Source organism: Fukomys damarensis, unplaced genomic scaffold, assembly GCF_012274545.1.
Source record: "Fukomys damarensis isolate Sample0158 unplaced genomic scaffold, DMR_v1.0_HiC HiC_scaffold_19, whole genome shotgun sequence".
Taxonomy (NCBI): domain Eukaryota; kingdom Metazoa; phylum Chordata; class Mammalia; order Rodentia; family Bathyergidae; genus Fukomys; species Fukomys damarensis.
In genome coordinates, this window is record NW_022900931.1 from 21,586,972 (window position 1) to 21,599,922 (window position 12,951).

Sequence of the window (12,951 nt, forward strand, 5' to 3'; positions counted from 1 at the left end):
TTATTATCACAAATGATTACTATTATCCCCTTCAAATATATTGGTCTGTATTTTGGTGTTGTGGTTTCATTCTTCTGGCCTTGATCAAATAGTGAGTAGAAAATGAAATGTTTCTCCATGTTTGAGGTGGTTGTTTTTAAAGGGGATGTGTATACTGCAGATTTTCTTAATAAAAATTTCAGTCTCTGAAAACACTGGGTTCAGATGTGCTTTTAAGTGACTGTATGGTACACATGAACTGGTGCACACAGACTCTCACAGGTTAGCATGTAATTTTTTTAAAAAACTTCAAAAATTGAGCTTGGGAATAGACAAGAATTGTTGTTATTTTGACTCCTTTGTCTTTGGAACTCTGAATCCATTGCAGAAATCAAGTTTGTAATTGCTCACTAGGCAGAGAGTCTGAGCTGGAAAAAAAATCTTCAGAAAGGTACCTAGGATGCTGATTCTTAATTTGTATCAGTGAATGTCAAATAAAATTTTCCCAAAGAACGGGACATGTGTTGAGTACCGCAATCCAGGTATAGTCTGCATTTTCAGTTACGTAGAAACACAGATGGACTTTTTCATTTCAAATCTCAATTCAAGGACCTCCCCTTCCAGCTCGGAGGCAACTTAAAGCATTAATTATGGTGTAAAATGCAGTGGTTCCTTTTCTTTAGTTAGACAAATTCGTAGGATGCGAAAACAGAGGAATAGCAATGGAGGAAACATATTCAAAGCTGGATTTGTTAGAATTAGTGCTAGGGTTGTAGGTCCCACGTTTGACCCTCTGGCTGCCATTTATTGGTTATGTGACTTTGGACAAGCCATTTGGCTTTTAGCTTCCTCTTGTAGAAAGCAGAGAAAAATCTAACTGCCTCACAGTACCATGGCGAAGGTTGAATTATGTAGCATTTAGCAAACAGGCTGTTTCATGGAGAGTGCTGAATATATATTTGGTTTCTTTCTTCCTTAGTTTAATCTACATAGCCTGTGACACTTGTCCTGTATCTCAGGATATCAATATAGAAGAGTAGGTCTATTTTGCTGTTCTCTTCAGTGACGTCCTTTTTATAAACCAGAAACATTGTTAAATGGACCTTAGAAAAATTTTGCTTTTAAAAAAATGACAGTAGCCCGGGCCTGGTGGTGCACATCTGTAATCCCAGCACTCAGGAGGGTGAGACAGGAGGATTGCCATGAGTTCAAGGCCAACCTGGGCTAAGTAGTGATCTCAAGGAGAGCTTGGACTACAGAGGAGGACCCTCTCTCAAAAAATAAATTTAAAAAATGATAGTACCAAATTTTATTGTTAGTCATGAAAGTCACAGAATTAGGAGCTGTTTGGATCCCTATTTACTGGTTCCCCCATGTGGGTGTTTTATTTATCGGTACAATTTTAGGTATACAATCCAGTTACATTCATTGTTGGGATCTTGTACCTTTGCATGACAGGTCTTGGTTCTTATTTTTTCCCCATTCCCCTGGCCTCCCTTCACCCCTTCCACCCTTCCCTATTTACAAAGACTTCATTTCCATACAGTGTGGGTAATTTTTAAATGGGTTTGTCTTCTCACAGGCAGAAGTAAAGCCAGAGAAATTTTTCTTGTTTTTCAACTAATTTGCAACTTAATATGATAGAAACATGTTGAACCCCAGACTTCTAAAGCAAACCTTTACTGAGCTTTTCTTTCATTTTTTTGTTTCCTTTTGTATGTGTATGTGTTTGTGATAAACAGTAATTGCATTCCTCTTGGGGAACGGGCACCTGCACATGTTTTATCCCAGTCATTTTCCCTTCCCTTCCTCTCTCCTCCCTCCCATCTCCGCCTTCCTCAATCCCCTTCCCCTCTCTACAAAGTCTGTCTCCCTATTTCTCTCATATCTTTCATTTTGCTCTTTAAATTCTATTTATATTTTGAAAATCCTATGTAAGAAAAACCAAGCAATATTTCACCTTCTGTGTCTGATTTATTTCTCAAGTTGCATCTATTTTCCTGCGGATGACTCAGATTTATCTTTCTTTACAGCTAAGCAGTACTCCATTTTGCACTCATACCACATTTTCTTTATCCATTCATGGGTTAATGGTCCTGTAGGCTGCTTTCAACAGTTAGCTATTATGATTTGTGCTGCTATAAACACTGGTATGCATGTATCATTGTAATGTGATCCTTTAACTCTTTGGGGACGATACCCAGAACAAGTACAGCTGGGTCAAATGGCATTTCTAGTTTCAGTTTTTTGAGGAACCTCCACACTGATTTCCAAAGTGGCTATACTAGTCTACATTCCCACTATGCAGAACGGTTCCTTTTCCCCTACAACCTTGCCAACACTTGTTGCTTTTTTGAGTTCTTGTTGATAGCTATTCTTTCTGGAGTAAGAAGAAATCTCAATGTTATTTTGATTTGTATTTCTCTAATGCATAAAGCTGCTGAACATTTTTCACATAATTTTTGGCCATTTGTACTTCTTCTGAGAAGTGTTAGTGTTATTCATTTCAGTTGCCCAATTTTTAATTGAATTTTTTTATGGGGAGGGGCCTACTTTTCTGAGTTTTTTTGTATATTCTAAATATTGAATTTATTGATTTAATTTACTGAGCTTTTGTACATTATCGGTCTTCTGTGCATTATTCTCTCATTTATTTGAAAGCTATTGTCAAACGTCTCTGATATGCTCATCTTTGAGGCACTGACTCTCATTCAAGAATCATAAAGGCTTACTTCTGAGCAGAGTCAGAAAATATCAAATGGAGTGTCATTCTACAAGCTGGATATAAACATATTAACATGAATATTTAAATTTTTAGCCAATTCAATTGAAATTACACAGCCAGTGATCTACTTTTTCTTTGGTAGAGCCTATCATGATACATTTTTTCAACTGCTATATCCATATCATTTATAAATTAGTCTTTATGAAGTAATAGCTAATATCAGATATTGTGTTGTATGTTTTAAAATTCCAGTGGTAAGTGAAAATAAATCTAATATATGAGGATGACAGCTCTAATACAATAATTCATTTAAAAATTTTTTTCTAACAAATATTTATATCTGTTTATTAATTCTTTCCAAAGCACAGGTACAGATATGTCATCTTTTTTATTTTGGAAGGTCATTAGAAAGACCCTATAATCAATAGGATTTGGGACATGCATTCATCTTTTATTCTTGGAAAAAGCAGAAGCTACAGCAATAATCCAAATGCAAATATTTTAGCAACATGAAGTCTTTGGTTTAACCCAGCCTCTCTGACCATGGCTGAGGGTGGGAGGCCTGGATTCTGATTTGTGGGTTGTAAGCTGATTCCTGCTCTTTCTCAAGGGAGATTCCAGGGAGGGAGGCAGGGGCTCCTGAGATGGGGCAGAGACCCACTGATGCTTTCAGGACTTGAGTTATGCCCAAAGAGAGGACTGAATCACAGAAGGTCAGTGGGCACTTGGAACCCTGAAGTTGGAGGATTTGGACTACATCGCTGTAGCCAGGGTACTCCATTTGACCTGTTCTACTTCCTACCCAGACCTCTCTCACTATGTTGAATCTGCCTGATTGGGTGTGATTTTGGAGAGCAGGAGGCTGACTCAAGGACAGCAGGGGACAGGCGTACTGTGAGCAGAGAAGATGACTGTAATCTTATAAAAATCCACCTCAAATGTTCTCCTACTCTTTCCTAGATATGTAGCTATTAGACCACTGATGTCCCAGAAGGACCTGACAGTGATGTATCAGTTGGACTGAACTGTTAGAAAAACCAGAGTGGAAAAGCATGTGAATAAAACCGTCACTGACCTCAATGGATTATTTTAATTTCTTTCACTTGGAATAGAACTTATGCACTCTTATTGAATAGAAAGTGTCCTCTCACATTGCTTTAATCTTTCATTAATTTTTCCCTATATTGACAAAAAGTAACAAAAGGATGATATGCAATTTCCAGAGGAAAGAAAGCTTATTTTAACACTGAACACTTAAGACTTGAGACGTTGGGCGTGGCTATTTAACCAATGGCTGGGGACATGTGTGCAGGCAAATGTAGAGAAAGTGACATCATGAGCATATTTGGTAGCCGGATGAGGTGACCACAAGAAAAAACCCAGATTCCATTTGGCCTGACTTGGGTTAGAGTAAGAGTAACCATCTTGGTATAAACCTCACACCCACCTACCACCTGATTTTAAAGTTACTCCAGACAGCTCTGGGAAAAATTATCAGGATAGCTATTGGGTTTATATCTTTTTCCTCTCAGGCTCTCTCTACCCCTCCTAACCCAACTCCACCCAATCCATACCAAATCTGTCCTTGCCTCACACCCCCCATCCCATTTCCCTGAGACTCTAAGATATTCTTAACTCAATTGTTAGTGGTTAGTACCATCAATATTGCTTTGACTTTAATAGGCTATTCCTAAAGATCAGCAAACTCTGCAGATCCAAGGAAATGAGGCATGATGCCAAAGAGTGGAGACCCACCCAGCCATCCTTCAAGCACAACTATGTAGGCAGCCACCTACGCTGTCTGACTGGGGTGAGCACAGAGCCTCAGAGCTGGTGGGACTTGGAGAACATCTCCCATCAGCCCCAGCTCTACTGTGTGTCCGTACCCAATCAGGCTGCTGGTTACTTACGAGCAAACCTCAGCTCAGACTGGTTGAAGGCAGGCATCCATAAAGTTGGAAGGAATGGATTTTTCCTCCCCCAGGTTCATAGGGCATTTACTGTAGGGCAAAATGAGCAGAGGGGAGGAATTCATGCAGAACTTCTTTGCCCTAAGTGCCTGGTTCTCCAAGCCTTACTTGTGACAACTCACCAAGGTTGACTAACTCTTCTCAGACCCCAAGGCTTTTCTGTTCATCCCACACAGAACACCCTCAGACACTGGCCTGGCTTCACACTGCTGCCCAGAGCAGGATGTGTTGACCAATAAGCAGGAAAAATGCTGGTTTCTGATTGAAAATATCCCAAACTGTAACTTAACAGGGTGAATTTTTTTTTTTTAATTTCCAAAATGTGTTTTTCCCCTGAGTCCTTGAGCACAGACCTGCGGTTTTGTCTCTCCTGGTTTTATAGTCTATCTGCCTCAAGCCAAGAGACTTGGCTCCACTTCCCTCTGAGTCAGAGTCTCGGCTGGTAGCTGAACCCAGGAAGCCCTGGCCCCATGTCTCTCCCTGGAACCACCAGACCACACAGCCTCCTGTGCTCAACTCTTTGGCTGGGTGTCCTGCCTCTTCTTTGTTTGGAAAGAGACATCTTACGTAACTCCACAACCTACTAAATGCTCCATTGTCTTCCACTTGGGAGAGCTCAAAATAACCCATTAGTGACTTAGGACTTATCACAAAGATAGAACCTATTATGACCCATGGCCCCTACGGAGACAGAGATGAGCTGGTCTCACCTAACTTATAATGATCAACAATGAGTCTTAACACTTGTGGTCTTTGGGGAATTATAAGTTCAATACAAGGTGCAGGCAGCACAAAGGCTAGTTCATTTACAGGTCATGGTACTTTGCTCAAATAGCCTGTGAGAGTCATTTGTAATTCAAGATGGAAGCAGGCACAAATAATTTTGATCTGATTACCCTTTAGTAATCTGATTTTGATAAATAGCTGCTGAAAGTGGTGTGGTCATCAGAGGAGAGATATCTGGGGAGTGAAATCAGTTTCTCTTATCTCACTGGGCCGGGATTTATTTCAAGGCATCTATTAATAGACTGCAATGCCAAGAACTATGATCTTTGCCCTGGATGACAAGAGCCTTCTGAGCAGAATGACAGAAACCTATGGGGCAAGATCTTCTCCTCCATCTTTATTTTCTATGAATCTCTGATTAGCCCTGTTGGGAATTCTAGTAATTACTTTAAGCTGGCACCTCTAGAAAGAAAAATATACCTCTTAGGATTCAATTAAAAATGAAAAGAACCTCTGCATGTTGTTACCAAGGAGCTTTCACAGTGTAAGACAGGAGTGTAGACTAAGGCGAATAAAATACCCTTCGTTAGGTGACATTTCCATCTGGTTCTGCTGCCAGAGCAGCCCCGGGGAGGGGAGCTTGCTAGAGGAGGGGCAGCCCGCTCTCCCTTCCCCATGGACCTCATGGTCTTTCAAAGATCCCTTAGGCTCTTACTTGCTTCTTTCAGCTGTAGACATTTTCTCATCTGGGACCAGCTATGTGGCTAGGTTCAGGCAGAGGCACATTTCTTTCCTCACTCAGGGACATGTGAGTCCTTAGCAGACTTGCAAAAAGATGCCCTGAACTGGGTGTGATACAGTCCTGCCTTCTCGTGCCTACTTACCTGGGCAGCCCGGAGAGAAGAGGCCACAGACTGTCCCCCTCAACACAGCTGTCCCTTCTGCTTCCCTTGATGCCTGCATGTCACGGACCAAATTCACCCGTCCAATACAAGTACCTTTGGACAGCAGCTACCAAACTGAGACAGGTGAGCTATCTTCCTGTGCTGAGCTTTGGATGCAAATGTGGCTCCGGTCTCATACACAGTTCACCGAGTTTCAAATTGCTGAGCATAACAGGGGCTTTCCATTCCAGCTTTTAAGGAGAGATCTTCCCAAGGATCTTTGAAGATTCCTTCAAGTCTTAGGTCTAAGTTTCTTGCAGGAGGTACTTGCGTACATTATGGGACAAGATGTTAGGTTGTGTAATTTAAAAACTACAACAAATTAAAATAATGCAAAAAAACCACCACCACTCCTATTTCTTTAGATTTCTTATTTCCAGGAGATGATGTAAAGTTCAAGTCCACTTAAAATGATAAAATTAAATCACTTCCACTGTATTTACCTTAAAATGGAGAGGGTCTATTTGTCCTGCAAGGAAAGTAACTCAAAGGGAGTAGTCAACACAGTTTATGGATTCATCTTTGCAAATCCATTTTTTCTTTCTCACTGCTAACTGACTATGAAAAAACAGGACTTAAAATAGACATAACTTTCTTACTATGTATGGGTAAGATTTGGGAAAAATTACTAAGGGATATTGTGGAATCCCTATTTCTGCAGAATATTAAATAATCTCTGAAGATTACTGGTGAAATGGTATACAACTCCTTTTCCACAAGATTTTATTAAAATACTACCCAAAACCTATACAAAGAAATTTCACAACTAGAAATCACGATAATTTACCAAACAAAGAGAGACTTCTAGTAATGTTACTGGCCCATCTGATTCATCCCCTGGGGTTTCATCTCTAAAAATACTCCTAATTTTGGAAACGGCCTGAAATAGAGACGAGACTGTAAGAATAAATAGAATTGAAATATCAATATCAATAAATTATCACCTCAGAGTAACTTTAAAAATAAAAGTTAAATAAGTCCCTTAAAAAAAATATATATATAATTTTTTGGTACCGGGGATCAAATATGGGCCCTTGTGCTTGTGAGGCAGGCAGTGAAACCACTGAGCCAAATCCCCAGCCCTTAAGCCTATATATTTTAATACACAAAAATAACATGCAAAACAATGATCCCTTTTAATAGAATAGACAACTCCCGGAATAATATTTCAAGGAGGACTTGAACTCAGTGTCTATCTGAATTTGAGAAGCCATAGATTATTGTCATGAAAAATGTAATTCTGAACCAACTGCCTGGATTTTAATTCAAATGTGGCCTTCGGCAGGCAAGCCAACTAATTTCTTTGTGTCTTCCTGCCTCAATTGCTTCATCTGAAGGATGATAGAGTTTTTGTAAAGAATGAATTAATTATTATTTGTTATAGATTTAGATTAGGGCCTGTGGTCAATACTATATTAGGGTATTATGATAAAGATTTTGGTGATAAACCACCAACATAGATTCATGGGCACATCAGGAAACTAGTAAAATAATATAGCACCTAAAATTCCTATAGCATTCTGCAGAAATACTAAAGTTTATAATTTCTATGGCCTAAAGGACATAGGAAGGACAAACCAATCCCTCAGCGTCTCAAAACTGTTAGGAAGTGTGGGAAAACTGGGTTAGAGCTTCCAAATCTGGCATCTTTAAATATGAAGGTATGGACCAGAGCTGTAAAAGGGAATTTTGCTATTGTGTTTGACCGGGTACTCAGGGGAACAATCCAGTCAAGTCTTGCTGTGATGATAAGGAATCTGCCTAGACTAGGTTTACACCTTCTAAGCATAAATGCTTGCAGTTCCTATTCAGAGGATCTGTAGCAGACTTCAGACTTTTAAATTAAGTTTAATTGCAGGCTAATATAACAAACCCTCTCTGAAACTAGTATGCTCTGAGCTTTCTCTTTGTGGCACCAGGTCTGCAGTAGGGAATAATAGTCCTACCACATCCGTATCTTCTGTTATGGGGTTGGCTTTTACCTCTGTCCTAAATGCCCCTACTGCCAAGAAGCATTGCGTATTCCTGATTGGTCACCTGCCTGTGCCTTTGGTGATGTCCATTAAGAAGCCGGGCTGGCCCTCTGGAGCAGAGTATACTGGCAGATGCTTCTGAAGAGCTCTGGGATATCTGAGCTCTGGATAGAAAAGTCTGATGGGCAAATTTCCATCAGGTCCTCATGCCTTCCAGTGCTGTACTTTTTTTTTTTTTTTTTTTTTTTTCTTTTTTTGGTTTTTTTTTTTTTTTTTTTTTTTTTTTTTTTGCCTTTCTTGGGGCTACAGTTGACATCTCCGGAGGTAACACACAATGACTAGCACATAGGAAAAAGGTAGAAAGGAGGATCTAAACACAATTTCCAGTGAAAGTGAATTGGCCTGACACCAGTACATTCTGAGGGCCATTTTTCCTGGGAAGAAAACAGTGGTCTATGAGACCTTGGTCATGCAAATGGATTTATGCTACAGGACCACCTTTCATTATTTCTGATTTTAAAAAAAATCTGTGTCTTTCCCATAAGGACCAGTGCAAACACACTGTACCCATAATGAATGCAGAATCTGCCCTGTTGTATGAAATCCTTCCAAAGTGATCAGACCTCACCCCCACTATGTTTGAGGTAGGGACCAAATATGTAATTTAAAGCTAAAAAGCTTTGGACTTTGGAGCCAGTAAGTAGAAGAGAAAGAAAGTAGCACCTTTGGTCATGCAGCCAGAACAGTTAGGAAACATTCTTCACCTGCTCAACTTAAAAAAGGTCTGGGCAGGCTCCAGCTTATCTTAGTAAGTGATAATGTGACCCATGTGAATGCAGTAGCCAGGGGGCCACCACAGCCTCAAAGTTTCCCTCCCACGCCACTCCAGGCAGCACCTTTGGCAATAAGACAGAAGGCCACAGGATCTGGGAGAGGCTGGACCCATGGATAAGGAAAGAATGGCGTGAAATATGAGGCAGTGCTGATCTCTCTTTTCATTAACTTTAAATTATATCAGTTTCTAGACTTCAGGACTGATACCTCCTGAAAGGCGGGGAAAAGGGACTAAAGAAGACAATCTGTCTGCTTCTAACCTAACTCAGATTGAGCAATAATAGAAGTAATTCAGCCAGGGTCCAAGACAGAACCCTTACTGTCACTGCTCCCAGCCTCCCATTTCTGCTTACCTAGGGGTTTCTACTTAATCTCTCTACCTCCGAGGCAAGAAAAACACAGATCCCAAGGGAGGCTGTCCCCACTACTGTCACCGTCTCCTCTGGCCCTGCCTTACCCCTTACCTGGAGTGACTCACCAAAGCAGCCCTCCCCAGAGTGTGCACAAGGGCAGAAACTTTGCAAAATGTGCACCATCTCTGTGAGCCTGAACTACATCCATTAGAGGTGGCTAATAATCTCAGATCATGGCATTATTCAGTTATTTCATAGCCCAGATATATGTAGGGGGGAGAGATGATCAAAGAGATGTTTCTTTGCTAGGCCAGGCCAGCTGAGATCGGGGTGGGTGAGTAGGGAAGTGGTAAGTAGAAGGGGGAGAGTGAGCTCTCATTCCCAAATTCCCAAGAATTCAATGAAGTCCTAGCCAACCAAGGTTTTCCCCCAACCTTCTGTCATGAGCACCTTTTATTATAACCAGATTCATGGATCTTTGACTGTTCTGAGCTTCTCTAGAACACCCCTGCCTCTTAGTCATGGGATAAAAGATCAATGCTTTTGAAGGTTCGATACTTCAGTGTTGTTTACTGAGTAGCTACTTTGTGCTATTCAACACTCCAGCAGCTGGACATGTAAAGATCAATGAAGCAGATAAGCCTGAATTATGTAGGGGAGAAAGACAATGAAAAGACAAGAAAACAATAGAAGATTTTGAATAGTGGGTAGATATTATGAAGAACACCATTTCTGGGCTGCACACGGTGGTGCCTACTTGTAATCCTAGCTACTTGGGAGACTGAGGCAAGAGGATGGCAAGTTCAAGACCAGCCTGGGCAATTTAGCAAGACCCTGTCTCAAAATTAAAAATAAAAAGGGTTGGGGTGGAGCTCAGTGGTAGAATGGTTGCCTAAGATGCATGGGGCCATGAGTTGGATCCAGGCCAAAAAAAAAAAAAAAAAAAAATCATAAAGTTGGGCCCAGTGGCATCATCTCCCCCACATAATACTAGCTACTCCAGAGACTGAGATGAGAGAATCATGAGTTCAAGACCAGCCTGAGCAACCTAGCAAGACTTTGTCTCAAAAACAATTTTTTTTTCTTACGGTAGGGAGAGTGAAGGAGAGGGCAGCTCTGCGAAGGTTGGTAAGGGGAGGTCTCTTGCTGACGGTGCCATTTAAGTCGGAGCCTGAATAATAAGAGAGTCAGGAAATGGTGTGGGGCAAAGGATCCAGACAGAAACACGGATACAAATGGCAGAGCGTGAGGTCAGGCAATAGAAGAAACAAGGAGAAGGTGGGGACGGCTCAGTCAGAAGGTCTGAGGGGTAAGCTACTCCCCGGTGTGGAGGATGTGGTCAGCGCCCATCAGATCCCAGGAGAGCTGAAGGCCACCAGAAGTAGTTTAGGCACCATAGGAGTGTTTGTCAGCAGAGCAGGTCATTCTCACGTGGGACCCACACACAGATGCCCACACAGAGAAGATCCTAAGATGCTGAGTTTAGATTGTGAAAATATTTCATGTTTCTATAATTGGCTGCTACTTCATATTGACATTTAGGGTGAACAATTTCTTAGACATTCAAAAGAGAGTGCTAGATTGGAAAAATAAGGCAAATCTGAAGTGAATACCTGAAAAGAAGCAGCATGGTCCACACATCATGCTAGACATTGACCTTTCAAAGCTGGCCTTTAGGACATTTTGTCATGGCTAGAACAGGGACACTACAGGGAAGAAAAAAATGGGCTGGCTTTTTCAATAAGCCCCCCAGTATGCATCCATTAAGAGCGGGCACAACTTGGTTGAAGGAACCTAAAACCAGTAATTTACAAGTGGCATGGTTTATTCATGTTTGCACAGAGCACCCAGGCCTCCCTGTGAGGTCCAGACAAGAACCTTCAGTTTTGCCCACTTGCTTAGCCACAATGGTCTGTCTTTGTCCCGGGACACTGGCAGCGCACTGGAGGACCCAGTCAATGAGAGGACTTGGGGCAAGTAAATATTTTGTAGTGTTGACCGTGAAGCTTCTTCAAATACATCTTTTCTATGTGACTTTCTTCTCCTAAAAGAACTTTGAGAGAGAAATCTGGGTGAAAAAGGAGAATGGCTTTATTATGAATTCTGTGATCATGTCTAGTATGCCTAAAACTACATAACATTATTCTTGTAAAAGAAGGGAGTTTTAAACTCCTACTTATTAGGCGCATTCTCTCACTCTATAAATTAAACAGAGATATCACATCCAGTGTTTCTTATTGTTTAAAGCAAATATGTACAAAAGGCAAACAAAGCCCTTTTTTACAAAACCAGGCTACTGTCTGAAGAAAGCTATGTTGGACTTGAACAGAGAACATGAAAACAGGAATTACCTATAAATAGACATTTTTTCAGTCCATCATATTTATTCTGTGCTAACTTAAAAATGCAATGAAACACAAAATACTTAAAAACAGTAAAACAGAAGTCAAATATTAAATAAATCTGGGAGAATGTACATAAAACTGAAGAGATGGACACTTCCCACCCTTATGTATTTTTCTCCATTGCCTTAAATAAGTTAAATTTTAAAATTTCATTTCTACCTCAGCAGTATTGCCTTCATTTGGACTGGCAGTGGAAGCTAGCCCAATGATTAAAAATCGAAAGAAGAAAAAACGTTACACCAAATATTCATTCCCCAAAGATCCATGTTGCAATTCAGGGATTCTGTACCATGGTAGAAGGAAACTTTGTGGATGTGATTAAGTAAAAAAAGATCCTGAGATGGGAAGGTTATCCTGGAGTATCTGGGGGAGCTCTAAATGTCACCGTGTGTCCTCATGACGGACACAGAGGAGGCTGTCACGGAAGAGGAGAAAGCAGTGTAGGTACAGATTGGGCATTAAACCTGGAATGGTCTGGCAAATACTTGAACACCCCCCCCATTCATCAGAGAAAATAAACTGATGGCACTTGTATGAAATTCATGTTCCTGGAAAATTCCATCAGCACGCTAATCACAGACTGAGATTGGCCTGAGAGGAAGATGGTTAACTTTGAAGGAGAATACTCCTGACTAATCCTGCCTCCCTCATTCCGTCACCATGAGAATTTAGGGAAACAACTAGATGACCAAAAATTAAACCGTTAACTATTGAGAGCCCTGGTGCACTCACCTTCAGAATGCCAGTAACAGAACATAGCTGATAATTTTTTTTTTTTTACAAGTACAAAGTGGTACCTGGTACATAATAAATGGCAGATTTTTACTAAATGGCAACTTTAGTCAAGAGCCACAATTAGGGTTAGGGGTATAGCTCAGTGGTGGGGTGCACTGTGCTTGTGCTTAGCATGTGGGAAGCCCTGTGTTCAATCTCCAGTGCCAGGAAAAAGTGAGAGGGGAGGGAGTGGGAGGGGGAGGAGGAGGGAGAGGGAGAGGGAGAGGGATGGAGGGACTGAGGGACTGAGGGACTGAGGGCCAGAGAG